Raw genomic sequence first — 16,117 nt, forward strand, 5'->3', positions numbered from 1 at the left:
TATATATATATATATATATATATATATATATATATATATATATCAATTGGAGGATGCTAAGACCCATTTTCTGCTTTCTGCTTTAATAATTTCTGAAATGAAACACCTGGTGTGGGGGAATGAACCCGAGTTTCTGCATCTGAGACTCCGTTTAAATTCTGCTGTGATCTTTTACTACCTGTTTAAGCAGGGCAATCTGGCAATCACTTTTGTAGGTTTCATTTTTTCTAAACTATAAGATGAAAGGGACCCCCACCCCCCAGGCCTCCTCGCTCTAAATCTATGATCCTGCCATCTCAACCACGTATTAACACCAAGAAATACACCTACAGAAGAAGCTGGAGCCCGGAGGCTGAGGAATTGTTTGCTACACATAAATAAAGCAGCTTTGGGCGCCCAGCAGAGCTGGAAAGTTCAAGGAGACAATTTCCGGAACCAACAACTTTAAGGCCTGAAGCTGAGCATTGTTCCTCTCAGCAACAGATGCAAACTCTGGAAACTAGGCGCCAGCAAGGGCTGCCAGTCTGCTATCACAGCTGAGTCTGAATCAGGGAGGGAGCAGCACGCTGCTCAGTCGACTTTCCTGAAAGTAACACAGGGACTCCTGGGATGGCCACTTAGAAGAAAGGGGTACTTTAGGCCAGGGAGGCCTTTTACTTCCACTTTCTCTTTTTAGAAGACGTACTGAAGCGGAGGATGGGGAAAATGCTTGATTTCAAGTCACAGGACCCGAGTTCAAAATTTAATCTGCCCATTACTACTTTGGAGATCTTGGGTAAGTTACTCCACGAGCCTGTTTCCTCATCTGTAAAAATGGGAGTGAGGAGGACTAGATGAAACAGGGACTCTTTTAGCCCTAAATTTATGATGCTCCCTCTCTGATCTCTTGGAAGCAGGGCAAGCTTACCCAGGAAGGGGATCCAGATGCCCCTGGACAAACTGCAGGGCACGGTACCCGGGGCGGCTGCAGGGCGCCTCCTCGCACACCCGTCACCACCTGACCGGGGCGCACCTGAGCCCGGATTTTCTCGCCATTCAATTTGCATCCTGGCCCTTCCACCATGGCCTGGGTTGGCTCCCTTCTTAGGCCCACCAGGAGAAAGTTACGGCCTTCCGCCCTGCTGGGTTCTCCAAGCCTCCGGGTCAAGTCTCGCGCGCGCTAAGCTCCGCCCCCAAAGCTTTCTTGGGGCTTTCGCTCTGGAGTGCGTTTAGGAGGGGCCAGCGGGAACTTCTACCCAATCAGAGGGCTCAGGTACTTCGGCTCAGCCACTTCTCCGCTTTCAGGGCATCGTCTATTGGCCCAGAATCCTCAGGTGGGCGGGAGCATGGGGTGGCTGGTTTGTAGGAGTGGAGGAAGGTTGAGGATAATGCTGTAGTAGTTTCTGTCCTTCCTCCTTCCACTCTGAGAGTCCTTGAATAGCCAAGAGATTAGAAGAAAGGGAGAGGCTTCTGGGAGCAATGGAAAGGGTGTGGAATTTGTCAGTCAGTCAGTAAACATTTATTAAGAACCAGGAACCCAGCTAAGCATTGGGGATGCCAAAACCTTAGCTCACAATCTCATGGGAGAGACAAGGTGCAAATAACTATTTCAAATAAATTATATATAGGAGGAGCAGGAGGACCCGAACTCAAATCCCCTCTTAACAGCTGTTGTAACTTAACCTGTGTAAATGGGCAAAAAACTTCCTTCATCTTTAAAATAAACGATTTGGACCAGATCCTCCCATTGATTTTCTCTCTTGTGCTCCAGTAGTCTATGTGAGATCCAGAGGAGGAAACTGTGGCTCCCAGAAATCAAGTAGGCTGCCCTAGATCCCATAGGTGTTAAAAATACAATCAGGCTCAATTCAGGTCTTCTGATCCTGCAGTCTAGTGGGATTTATCTTTCTTCACTAGATCCTGAACTCTTTTTGTTCAGATATAGGTTTCTGGGTAGGGCAAGAGAATAACAATCAGAAGATCAAATTAAATAGATATACTTTTCTTTCCAAATTCAGTCTCAGAAAGGTGGCATAATCCTGAATGTATATGTTTCACATCTAAAAATCTTACAAAGCAACCAAGCAGGTTTTAAAACCTCAGGGAGTTGGAGACTCATTTATTGAGCATTTTGTGCTTTCTCTTGGGAAAGCAGGTAGTATAATTAACATTATCCTCATTTTTCAGATTATTGCCACTAAGATTCCCATTTTACAGATGAGAAAAGTCAGAGAGGTTCAATGATTTGATTAGGCCTTTTGAATTCAGTGTTCTTTCCACAAAGGCAAAGAACCAAACTTTAGACTCCCTTCTTCTGACCCTAAGACTAGTTTGCCTTCCTGTTTTCAGGTAGTTTTACCAGATGGTCCCTGCTGAAGTTCTTAAAACCATTATAGAGACTGTCTATGAGAGAAATAAGTACTAGGGGTCTACCATTCTTAATGGCCTACCCCAGTGTATACCTCTTGAACAATGGTGAACAGGTCACTCTCATATAATATGAATCATACAACATATGCTGTGACACATGTTTCAGAATCAGTGTCCAAACAAGAGCAAAGAAGCTCTAGATGATAAATTCAAAATCAAACAGTATTGATATTTTCTTTTATATATAGAGTGAAGAAATAATTCATTTTACTCTATTCTAAGATCACTCTCTCTGCCCTTTGACAGTATAAGCTCTTCTACATTTCCCTTCTTTTCATTCTCACTTTAGGTCTAAGTGAAAAATCACTTAATTCTGGGTCTTGGTTTCCTTACCTGTAAAATAAGAAGTTTGGGCTAACTAAGCTTTAAAGTCCCTCTTAGGTCTAAATCTAGGACTATATTAGTCATGAAGGAGGCATCCCTTTAAAGGTCATCTGGTCCAGGATTTGTAATCAAATATAATGCAAATCATAGTTTAAGTGTCTACTATGTGGTAGTTTTCATCGCAAGGAAGTAAAAATGTATATGGTTCCTGCCATCTATAATCTTACTATGGGATATAACATATACCAGAAGAATTATAAAAAACAACAACAACAACAATAATAATAGCTAGACTCTTATATACTTATGGTTTGCAAAGCCTGGATGAAAGATAAGGATTTTGAGAAACACAAATGAGGAGAGTATCCTCTTCAGGTTTGTGTAGAATTAAGTAGGTGGGTGAGAGATAGAATGGGGAGTTTGGGACAGCTACTAGACCCCTTTGGCTAGAAATATAAAATACATTAGTCATTCAATCAACAAGTATTTAGTAAGTGCCTATTATATTCCAAGAACTGTATTGTGCTCTAGAGATAAGAAAATTTAAATGGGATAATCCATACATGAAGCCTGAGTAATATAGAATAAGACAGAAAAGGTAGGTTGGAACCAGATTGTAGAGAGCCTTAAATATCAGACTAATAAGATTGAATTTTATCCTGGAGGCAATGAAACCACTAAACATTTTTGAGTAGGAAGAGGATATGGTCAGGGCTATGCCTTAGGAATATTATTTTTTTTGGCAGTTGGGTGAAGGATGGATTGGAAAAGGGAGAGATTGGAATCAAGGAGACTCAACAGTTCAGGCAAGAGATTAGGAGGACATGGTAATATTGTGAGTGGAGAGGAGAAGGAATGTGAGAGTTGTGATAATGGAATTAATGGAATCTGGCATCTAATTGGATATGTGGGATAAGAAATAGACAAGAAGGATTCCCAGGTCATAGACAATTGGGGGTGATGGAGAGAATGATAGGATATTGAACAGAAATATAAAAATTTAGAAGAAGAACAGGGTTTGGAAAAGGAGTTAATGAATTCGTTTTCAAAGTGATTGAGGGAAACCATGTCTCCAAGAACATAAGAAGATCAGGTGTTCTTGGTTTTGTCCTCAAGCAACTTCCCAGGGGACATTTTCTCTCACAGTTATTGTCTCCCTTTTTTCCTCCTAGGTCTTTACGTTCATAATACTTTCTTTTTTTCTCTATGAAACATCCCAAATCCCACTGAAGCCACATAATGTACTTTAATCTACAGCTGTTACTTGGAACCTCTATTTGCCTCTTCATCATAGAGGAATAATTGGCAAATTACAGGTCCTCAACTTGGTGAGTATGCTTTAAATTAATTCTAAAGCACTATTAATGCATTAGTAAAATATGAATATCATCAAATGAATATCAAAATATTCAATATTTTTTCCACTGGCCTACATATTTTTACCAAAAAAAGAAAAGGAAAGGAAAGGAAAGAAAGGAAAAAGAAAAAGAAAAAAAAAGAAAAAGAAAAAGAAAAAGAAAGGAAAGGAAAAAAGCAACAATAAGACAGGACCTCCATCTACCTGGGATTTAATGAGAAATTGAGTTGAATCATACCACTTAGAGATATTTAAAAATAAAACAAACAACAAACCTCCAAAGTCTTCATGTGGTACCCTGGGTTTTCATCTGTTACAGGTGATGAAACTCTGTACTCTTCTTTTTACATGGGCTGTGGGCAGGTTCCCAGAAGGGATGATAAACATTGCATGGGGGAGATTTCTTTGATTTCTACTCGCATATAAATTACTTGCATAAATTTAACAAGGGGAGATGGCATTCATCCATACTCAACTCCCCCACAATTTGAGCTCTGGATCTAGGAAACTATCATTAGTGGGCATTATGTGCAGGTGTTTTGCATTGTATTTACTAAACAGTCTCCTGCTTCAATACATAAAGAGAAACTTTTATGCATCAGACTATCCAACATGTAATGAAAATGCTCTGTAACAGACACTAGTTTGACACTTTTATAGTTGGAAGTAAATCCCAAATGTAGGAACTTCTTAAGGTGTTTATTTTTGTTCCCTACGTCTGTGGAAATTCAGGAGTTACAGGGGCTCCCCCAAAAGGAAAAGAACTTTATCTCTAGATACAACAGGCAGCATAGATACCTGGACTGAAAAACTGCCTGTGTTTTATAAGCATAACTCTTTTCTATGTGTACTGTTTGTCTGGGCTCTTTTCTGGGGTTAAAGCAGGGAAGAATCGTCACTGTTGAGTTTTCATAGTTACTTCCATTTTCCATGGACAAAAATTGCTATGAAATTCATAGTTTTATTGCAGTATAAATAAGGATAAGATAAGGATACTCTCTACCCTGTTATCTAATATCATCCTAAAAATGTGAGGTCTAGCAAGACAAAAAAGTGAAATGAAAAGAATAACACCAAGAAGAGACAGGTAAAATTATCTCTATTTGCAAGTGTGGTGGTGATATACTTAGAAAACCCCAGAGAGTTAGCAAGAAACTAAAGTTACAGCTTCAAAAAGAATACAATGAATAACTTGTTGTTGTTGTTCAATTATGTCCAACTATTTGTGACCCTGTGCACCATAGTAGTCCATGAGACTTTCTTGGCAAGGATACTGGAGTGATTTGCCATTTTCTTCTCCAGTGGATTCTTTTTTGTCAGACAATCAGAGGTTATGTGACTTGCCCAGCTAGGATGTATCTGAAGCTGGCTTTGAAGACAGATCTTCCTGACTCCAGGCCCAGTGCTCTTAACCATTGAGTTGCAACTGAATCTCTAATTAATAATAATAATAATAATAATAGTTGATATTTTAGTGATTTAAAGTTTGGGAAGTGTTTTACATATGTATCTTTAGATGAGCCTTACAAGTGCCCTATGAAGAAATGCTATGTTATTTTTATTCCCATTTATTTTTATTTTCCTAATTACATATAATAATAATTTTCAACATATATTTTCCAAAATTATAAGATCCAAACTGTCTCCTTAAGCAATTTGATCTGGGCCATATGTATATTATCATGCAAAACACACTTCCATGTATTGGTCATTGTTGAAAGAGCACACATATATAAAATTAAGTTTTATTCCCATTTTTATAGATGAGAATATCAATTTTTGAAGAAATTAAATGACTTGTTCATTGTTACATAGTTAATATTGGAAAGGGGATTTATTCCCATTTCTGGAGAAATTTGTAGAGGGAAAATGTCTCCCCAAAGCCTGAGCTGGAGGAAATAAAACCTGTTTTTGTCATTTTGAGTTTGACTTATCAAAGAACATCTTAGAGTGAGATCCAGCAGTCAGATGGTGAGGCATGGTAGAAATTCAGGAGGGAGATAAGGACTGGATATAGAGGCTTGAGAATCTACTGTGTAGAGATGATTCTAAAATCCATGGGCACTGATGAAATCACATTGAGAGAAGAGCCTAAACGGAGAAGAGAACCTAGAACAAAACCCTGGAGAACACTCACACTAAGAGGGCAGGGGACCAAAGATGATCCAGCAAAAGACCTTTAAAAGAAGTGATCAGAGAGGTAGGAGAAGAACCCAGAGAAAGAATAAAAAGGGAAAATATCCAAGAAGAAGGTGATTGTAGTGTCAACTATGGCAGAGAGGTCAAGTAAATGAAGGCTAAGAAAAGGCCAGGGCTTGTGCTGATCTTTCATAATCTCCAAAAACCCAGGGTCACCTCTGTAATGATGAAATACTAGAAAAGGGCTTTTCTAAAGGGCAATAATCTCAGTGCACCATAAATTTGATAGTGCTAGTTAATTATGCAAGCCTATTCTTGCCGAAGGGTTTGCAAAAAGTGCAGTATGCAATCCAAGGAACATTCTTGGATGTAGAAGGAAAATGAATATTAAATGTACCCTCCCTAGGCAGATTTCATAATCTTTGTGATTAGTATATGCAAGGCTAACTAAGACTAGGGAGGCCTTTAAATATCCCAATTCCTGGATTTATAGACTGAAAACTATTAAATTCTGCATATCTTAAACAACTTAGTAAAAAATGAGAAGGCAGTATAGTCTCTGAAACTTCAAGAGGGGATAATTTCAACAGAATAATCAAGTAATTTTTTTTTTCAAGAAAGAAAATTGGATCCAAGGCAGTAACGTAGCATTTTTAGATGTTAATATGGCAAAATCAAGAGTTTATTGCAATTTACCACAATAAAAATATAAGCCTTGTAGCTTGGCAGAGGAACAATGACAAGAGTTAAAAATAGAAAAATACATATGATGGTGTTGGGAGTATGGTAGTTGTAGAAGGAATGAGAATACTATTAGTGATAAAAACATAAGAATAATAATCAAAATAATGGTAATAACAAAGTAATAATAACTAGCATTCCTAGAGCACTTTAAAGTTTGCCAAATGCTCAACATACATTTTCTCATTTGATACTCACAACAATTACATAAAGTGTTATAGACATTGTAATGGCCATTATACAGATGAGGAAAGTAAGGTTCAGAGAATGTAAGTGTCTTGAAGAGGGTCACATAGCTGGTTCATTGCTGAGGCAAGATTTGAATGTAGGTATTTTTCCATTCCAAAGCCAGCATTTTTTCCTAGCCATACTGTTCTCTTCCTCCATACGATGTATTGTGGAGCCAGAGTTCTTTGCTGGAAGATCATCACATATCTGATCCCTTTTGGTTGGGGCATTTTGGTTGATTAGCTCCTTGGTAGAAAACCAAAAGGGCAGGTCTTCGTTTGTTATTACATTATGGCCTAATTCAAGAAACTAAAACATTTATGCTAACGCTGTGTCTGTGGAAATAGAATGAGATTTTGAGAGGCTTTAGAGAGTACATCTAAAACAGAGTATTTCTCCAAAGGTATAACTATGACAATATACACAACAATTAGAGTTCTAGTCTTTCCTTGAGAACTTCCTGGGAAGCATCACTCAATCACATCTAAATTAAATCATTCTACTTTGGAAAAAGAGTATTTTCTTAACCATTTTTATGCGTCAGAGATCCCTTGAGCAATGTAAAGGCTATGGCCCCCTTCTCAAAAAAATTATATTAAATAAAATAATAAAATATATAATTATAATATGTGCTCTATGGAAATATAGTTAATGTAAAATATTTACATTTTAAAAATTAAATACATAGGATAAGGGAAGAAAGTCATTATATTGAAATGGAGTTACAAAAAACAAATCCTTTAGACTAACTGTACAAACCCCAGGAGAACAACCTTATATGGAGCCAAAGAGTGGCCTTCCATTAACTTTTATTTATTGCTCTTAGTTCTTCTTCCTAGGGGTAAAAAAATAATACAAAAATCTTCATCAACATCCAGAATTTTTCAAATATTTGAATTCTGTTCTTATTTCCTCTTAGTCCTCTCTTATTGGGGATAAATATTTCTAGCTCCTTCAACGAATCCTCACGTGTCAATGGGTTCGAGTTCCCTTCACCATCTTGGCTGTCCTCCTCTGAATGTGCCTCACTGACGATGTCTTTTATAAAAAGTGATAGCTAGAACAGAACCCCAAACTCTAGATATAGGCTAATGAGGACAGAGTATAGCCAAAATGCAAATCTGCCTGTCTAGCTTAACTACACTTTATATTGCTTGAATAGTCAAATATGACTTGAAGGTTTTCTGGGCATGGTGTCACACTATCGAGAGATATTAAACTTGTCATCCATTAAAATCCCCGGGTCTTTGTCATGTGAGCTATTACTTCTTATGTTTTCCCTGGTTGAATTTTGAAATATAAGTATGGGATTTTAGAAATATTTTTCTGTTTAGGGCTGGTCTCTCTCAAGCTGGTTATTGGTTTAGGCAAAGAATCAGAACAAATTGAGACACTTGTAGACCGAAGTGTGATGATAAAAGTTTAACAACTGATTCTCTGAGAAAAAGAATTAGGCCTAGCACACACTTTAAATCTTCATCAGCACTGTTGGCATTTTCTCCATCACTCTTTTTTTTTTTTTGGTAGATATTTTATTTTTCCAAGTACACATATGAACAATTCTCCATACATGTTTTCTGAAGTTATACAATCCAAATTGTCTCCCTCCCTCCTTTGCCTTCCTTTCCTGGAGGTGGTAATCAATTTGACCTGGCTTACACATGTATCTCCGTGCAAAATATATTTCCATATTGCTCAATGTTGTAAGAGAATACTCATATAAAACCCAAATCCCCAAACTAAAACACAGATAAACCAAAGTACAAAATAGTGTGCTTTGATCTGCATTCCAACTCCAATAGTTCTTTCTCTTGGGTGTCTATAAAGAATATAGAGTAACAGAGAGTCGGAAATTCTTCAGAATTCTCGGAGATTATTTTATTCTCCATCACTCTCTTAAGTCTAGACAATCGATGAAACAATAAAACAAGCCCTGCTTTGTAGTTTCCCCCCAATTTCTGAGCTGTAATTACTCAGCATACCCTTGCGTGGAAACAATGTAATGGTTAACAAATCAGCTTACACAACAACAGTGTTAGAAGGTTGCTGGATGTAGCAAGAATGCATCATCTGGGGGTGGTTCCAATCACCTTCCAATGCTCCATGGAGTGACGACCAGGCAGGAGGAGAGTGTATTGACTTGAATATAGCAGTGGGGAGTCCACCAAGTGGAAATTGAACTACTTTTGTAGTACATATAAAATATCTTCTTCAGGAAGGGACATTAGCTGTTCAAGCCTCAGGTCCCAGAAAAGTTAAGTCTTAAGCACAGCTTTCATTGCCTTTTTAGGAAAAGCTAGACTTCCTAGCAAAGACTCTCCAAGTTTCCAGCTTCTTAATTCTGCTTAGAGATACATACAGAATTTCTCTCTGCACAATGGCCCTAGGCTAGGCTGGTCCTCTTCTCTTGTCCCCCAATACTATTTAGTGTGATGTCAGGAGCTTTTGTTGTTGTTTGGTCTTTACAATTGTGTCTGACTCTTCATGACCCCATTTGGAGTTTTCTTGACAAAGACACTGGAGTGGGTTGCCATTTCCTGTTGCAGTTCATTTTACAGATGAGGAAACTGAGGTAAACAGGGTTAAATGACTTGCTCAGGTCTGGCAGATTATGTGTCTGAGGCACTATGTCACTTAGCTACCCCCCCTCATATGCTCATATGAATCCAATGACCCTCTCTCTGATGATGTTTTTAAAATCTCCTTTTCCTCATCTATTCTTTCTCCTAATTTCCAGTCTTGTACCTCCAACTGCTGATCAGATATCTTGAACTGTATATCCTATAGACCTCTTTAATTCAACGTGACCAAAACAATACCCACCTTTTCCCATAAATATCCTCTCTTCCTAACTTCTGAATTGCTTTGGATAATTTTCTCCTTCCCCAAACCTCAATTTCCAGCTTAAAGCCCTCATAGTCAGATCTGAAATTCTTGAGGCCAATCCATTTTTTCCATTCAGTTCCCTGCTTTTGTTGTAGAGGCAGATGATAAAAAAAATCTGAAATGCTGCATAAACGATCAGCTCAATCAATCAGTAAGTGTTTATTATCTACCTACCCTGTGTCTGAAACAGCTAGGAGCCATATGCTTATATGTAATATATCATTTTATAGATATATGTGTAGATACTTATTATATTTGTATAATATAAATTATTATAATTATATATTACGCAATATAATTTATTGTATAAATGATTTTATATAGTATAATTTATTAGAATTAAAACAGATAATTATAAATATTTATATGTAAAATGCATAGCTATGGGGGTTCATTTTTTTGTCACTGGAAGGTTATATCTGTAGATGACATGCAAAAAGATAAGACACCACTAAAAAGCTTTGAAAAAGAGAGAAGAAACTGAAAGGTGTTAGATTAAAACATAATCATAATAATTCATAACTGCTCTTGGTAGCTGCACTCTATCCTGTGTTTATAAAAAAAAAGCCTGTCATTCTTGCATTTAAACTGCCATCTCTTTCTCTGACACCATCTTTTTAGACATCTATTGACACGCCACTTTTCCCTTTTTTTCTGAAGCTAGAGGAGCAGCATGGTGCAGAAAGTAGATGGAGAGCCCTGCTGACCTTGGAGCCAGGACGCCCTGGGTTCAAGTCCTGCCTTTTACACCTGCCGTCTTTGTGATCCCGGGCAAATCACTTAACCCCTCAGTATCCCAGTCTGCCACAAACATGCTGATTTGAATTGATAAAAGGAATTCTGCCCCTTGAGCTTCCCACCATGCTAAAATCAGGTTGCCTGTATTTCAGGATGGCTCAGCAAAAGCAAGTCTTCTCATGGATACAATCCGGGGCAGGTTTTCCCCTCTGATTCCTGCCCACTTATGGACATGTTGTTAGCTTGAAATCACTCTGTAGGTGTTCCAAGTTATCTTTGATTTCAATGAAGCGTGGTTTGAAGCCATGCTACACCCCAAGGACTGTCAGCTGTGAAATGACAGCAACAGATGGACTTTGCCAGGATGAAGCAATCAAAGGTAAGCAAAGTTTGAACAGAAATACTCCACTGAATTATGATGACGCTCAAACAGTGGCAGGCTCTGTAGAAATAGGCTTTGTCATTACCCAAAGGTCAAATTACTAATAAAATCTGTTAGCTAGGGATTGCTGTTCACAGGGTAGCCTTTTCAATCACATTTAGACTGGAGGGAAAAGGCTTTGTCAGCTCTATCCATGGACGTCTCCCCGGACGTCACCAAGAAACAGAAAGAAAGCTCAAGACTTGATCCCCAAGTTCATCTCCATGCAGACTGGAGTCTCAAAGATGGCACACACTCACTTTGAGTCTGAAAAAAGCATCGTTGTTCACCAGTCAGAAGAACACCACCAGTTCTAGGTCCTAAGCAAACTGCTACTGTATGCAAGTTGACCAGCTCTTGTGAGTTGCCTATTATGAGTAAGCTGCCTAGGGACTGGGTATACAAAAATAAAATTAAAAAAAAAAGAAAAGAAATAATCTCTATCTTCAAGAGTTTACTTATTTGGCAGTGGGGAGCAACAAGCTCACAAGAGCAGCATAGAGCCCCGAGTCTTATTTCAGAAAGAGCTGAGCTCAAATCTAGCTTCAGATAGTTATTAGCTGTATGACTTTCTGTTTGCCTCAGTTTCCTCATTTGTAAAATGAGAAATAATAGCAGTATCTGACTTTCTGTTTGCCTCCGTTTCCTCATTTGTAAAATGGGAAATAATAGCAGTATCAACCTCCAAGGGTTGCTGTGAGGATTAAATGAGATGATAATTATAAAGGCTGTAACACAGGGGCTGGCACAGAGTAAGTGCTGTACAAGTGTTAGCTATTATTATTATTTATTATTATTATTATTATTACATAAGGACAAAAAAATAGAAACTGCATTGCAAAGTAATTTCTTAGGGACACAAGCAACTGGAGAGGAAGAAGGAGCTGGACGGAGTAGGTTTCCTGGATGATTTGGCACCTTGGTGGAGTTCTAAAGGAAGCCATTCTATGAGGTAGAAGTGAGGAGGGAGTGAATTCTAGAGATACAAGATAGCAATAAATGTTTAATAACCAGCTCCCCTCAAACAAACTAAAACTATTTGTACACATGACAGAATCTTAAATTAAATCTGCATTATTAACAGTCTCCATCATTTTCTTAAAACTAAACAATGAACAAAACAAAACAAAAAATAAAGTCCTTATTTTGTAGTGTTTGCTGATTTCTGAGGACTAGTGGTTCACACTGAAAATTTAACCATTGACTTAGAATTCAGACTAGCCTCAGTTTACTTCTGGGGATACTGTGCAAAGTCTAAAAGTTTGGGAATGGGAAGTTAAACAATAGCAATCAGGATATTATGGCTGAAGCATAGAGACAGCAGGAACCAGAAAGCTAAAGGCTTTAAATACCAAAACAAAGACATAAGGGAGCCACTGAAGCTTCTAGAAGGCACTGGCACACTAAGATCCACACTTTATCATGCGGGGTTGGCCACTTTGATCAGTGAGCTTCCATGGTACATAAGCTCCCTGGAAATGGGGTTAAGAGGCAGATTCTATAAGGAGGAGAAGGAAAGGAGGCCAATATTAAAATACACTCTTAATTGCCTCTACATGCAGGTAGAAAACAGACTCATTTTGCAAACCATTAGAAAACTAGAAGTTTGACAATGTCCTAATAATTATTGTTGTTTAGTAATTTTTCATTAATGTCTAACTCTCCATGACCCCATTTGGGGTTTTCTTGGCAAAGATACTGAAGAGGTTTGTCATTTCTTTCTCCAGATCATTTTACAGAAGAGGAAACTGAGGCAAGTGGGTTAAAGTATCTAGCCTCAGGTCCCATAGCTTGTAAGTATCCGAGGGTCAAATTTTAACTCAGGTCTTCCTAATTCCACTTCATCCACTGCATCATCCAACCATCTGGGGTCAATTGCAACTGGAATTTCAACTTTGATCAACTATCCTTCCCCTTTATTAATAACTTGAATTTGAAAAGTATAAGGAATCATGAAGCTATTTGGCATTTTAGAGCTTGAAGAACTTTCTCTTCACGGATACCTTACATGTACCCAAAGTATGTCCAGTCAGTGGCTTTACAGTAACTGTATCATCTGGAAAACAAATGGAAAATACAGAATTTTTTAAAAAGTCCTTCAGGGATAAGCACTTACCTTTAAGGAACACTCATTTAGATTAGAATAGTTGAGAAATAATGTATTCTATTCATGTATTGGCTTCCAAAGGGGGCAGCTGGAGCTCTGCTTGGAATTATGGTGTCTTTCAGATAGGGGAGCTTGCTTCAGTCGACATTTATGTGGCAGCTTGATTATAAACTGCTTGCATTAATTCTTGAGCATGTGCTTGTTAGAACTTGCCTCTGAGGTTGACCCATCCTACAAAAGGGATTAGCCTGGCATGCTGGAAATTTAAAGCTCCTGAAACAGAAGGGTTAAACAGCCCATCTAGCAAGACAGAGAAGGCCAGAGTTGTTCCAGGAACATATTTGCAGAGGTTTTAGATAGGAAAATAATTTAGCCTAAACTTCACCTTAGAAATGCCTTTCAAACTAGGTAGGAAGCGGAATTGTTTTAGGGAAGGGCAGTCAATAATTTTCTACAATATGTCTTGGCTTTAATGTTTCATTTTCAGGTAAGTACTGCAGGGAGTGCCAACTGAGGCTCTGATTCCAAATGTTCCCATGAAGGGGGAGACCAGAAATACTCAGCCTGATAATTTAAGAAATTTTAAAGTTCTTGCTTAGTTGCAAACTCCTTTTGACTAGAGATTTGAACTATAACTTTAGACTAAAGTTTTACTTTTCGATGATTTTATAAATTTCTTTTTATTTTTTTTAAAAACCCTTCCTTCTTAGAAGCAATACTAAATATCCATTCCAAGGCAGAATAGCAGTAATGGCTAGGCAATTGGGTTAAGTGACCTGCCCAGGGTCACATGGCTACAAAGTATCTGAGGATAGATTTGAATCCAGGCTTGCTGTCTACAGGCCTGGCTTTATAAATTTCTTAAGTCTCACATTTTGGGGTTGGCCTGTAGGGAATTTGTTTTGCCTGATGTTGCATGTTTGTTATAAGAGGTTTTTTTTTTTCTTTTTGGAGGAATGGAGAGGTAAGAGGGAGAGGTGGAAAATGGATTTTTAATTTAAGAAAAATTATTTCCCTTTATAAACTTATTTCACTTAATTTTTAATTTAATGTTTATTCTTATGCAAAACACACTTCTATATTGGCCATTGTTGTAAGAGCAAACACATACATAACCCAAACCCCCCAAATAAAATCATAAACACACTGATGTGAAATATAGAATGCTTTGACCTGCATCCATCCAACTCCAACAGTTCTTTCTCTGGAATTGAATAGCATTTCCTGTCATAAGTCTTTCAGGAATATCCCAGATCATTGCATGGCTGAGAGTAGTCAAATTTTCACAGTTGATCATCACACAATATTGTTGTTACTGGGTACAATGTTCTCCAAGTTCTGCTTATTTCACTCTGCATCAGTCGCTGCAGATCTTTCCAGCTTTTTCTGAAACCATCTTATTATTTCTTCTAGCATGATAGTATATTTTATTTTTTTTGTCATGCAAAAACATACTTCCATATTGATCATTTTTATAAGAGCAAAGTCATACCTAACCAAAACCCCAAAATAAAACCAAAAATACACTAATGAGAGAGACGACTCCAGCAGTTCTTTCTCTGGAGGAGGTGGAGAGCATTCCTAGTCATAAGTCTTTTAGGATTGTCACAGATCATTGCATTGCTGAGAGAAGCCAAATTTTCATAGTTAATCATCATACAATATTGCTGTTATTGTGTACAGTGTTTTCCCAGTTCATCTTATTTCACTCTGCATCATGTAGATCTTTCAAGCTTTTTCTGAAATCATCTTGCTCATCATTTCTTATAGCACAATAGTATCCCATCACCAATATGGACCACAATTTGTTCAGCCATTCCCCAAATGATGAATATTCCCTCAATTTTGCCACCATAAAAAGAGCTTTTGCTTAGTTTTAATCTTCCGACCACAAAGGTGATTCACCCAGAGAACTTTCTGCCTACTTGAAGATTTTTCTTCAATTTTCTTCCAATTTTTCTTTTGGGCTTTTTCTTCTGGTTTTATAGAGGAAGCCTGGAATTGTAGATAGGCTGCCTCAATCTAGGAAGACCTGAATTGGAATCCTGACTCTGATGCATGCAAACTGTGTGACCAAGAACAAGTTAGTTAACTTCTCAGATCTCCCAGACAGCTTTCTATAACTATTAAGATATTGACAAATTAGTTATCTACATGGACTAGTGGAAGGAGTTGCCAAAATGGCAGTTCCCTAAACCCCTAAAATCATAGATTTGGACCCAAACCAAAACAACAGAAATAAACTCACAAAAAAGGTTCAGAATCCTGGTTTTGAATATCTGTGCAGTTTATGACATTTTTAAGTTTCTTGTTAAGGATTCTATGCTACTTATTCTTGTTTTAGCTTGTGAATTTACGTAACCATTTAACGTTTTAAGTATTTTAAAACTACCCCAAGGGACAGCTTAGGTGGCTCAGTGGATAGAAGGCCAGACCTGGAGACAGAAGGTCCTGGGTTCAAATTTCACATCAGACACTTTGTATCTGTGTGACCCTAGGCACATATCTACCTTATTGAAATGATTGTTGATATTGATTTTATTTTTATTAATTAATTATTTTTTATTTATTCGATTTTAGACAGAAGATCAGGGTTTAAAAAAATTACTCCAATTTCAGAAACATTTTAACTTTTTTGTGAGACTCTGTATTTAGAGCTGAGGTTGATATTCTCTCCAGGTATTACTTCATCTGAGCCATTCACAGTTGTCTCCTCCATCAATCATTTAATCACTCAAGCATTTATTAAGGACCTAGTATATGCCAA

Source organism: Gracilinanus agilis, chromosome 6, assembly GCF_016433145.1.
Source record: "Gracilinanus agilis isolate LMUSP501 chromosome 6, AgileGrace, whole genome shotgun sequence".
Classification (NCBI taxonomy): Eukaryota; Metazoa; Chordata; class Mammalia; order Didelphimorphia; family Didelphidae; genus Gracilinanus; species Gracilinanus agilis.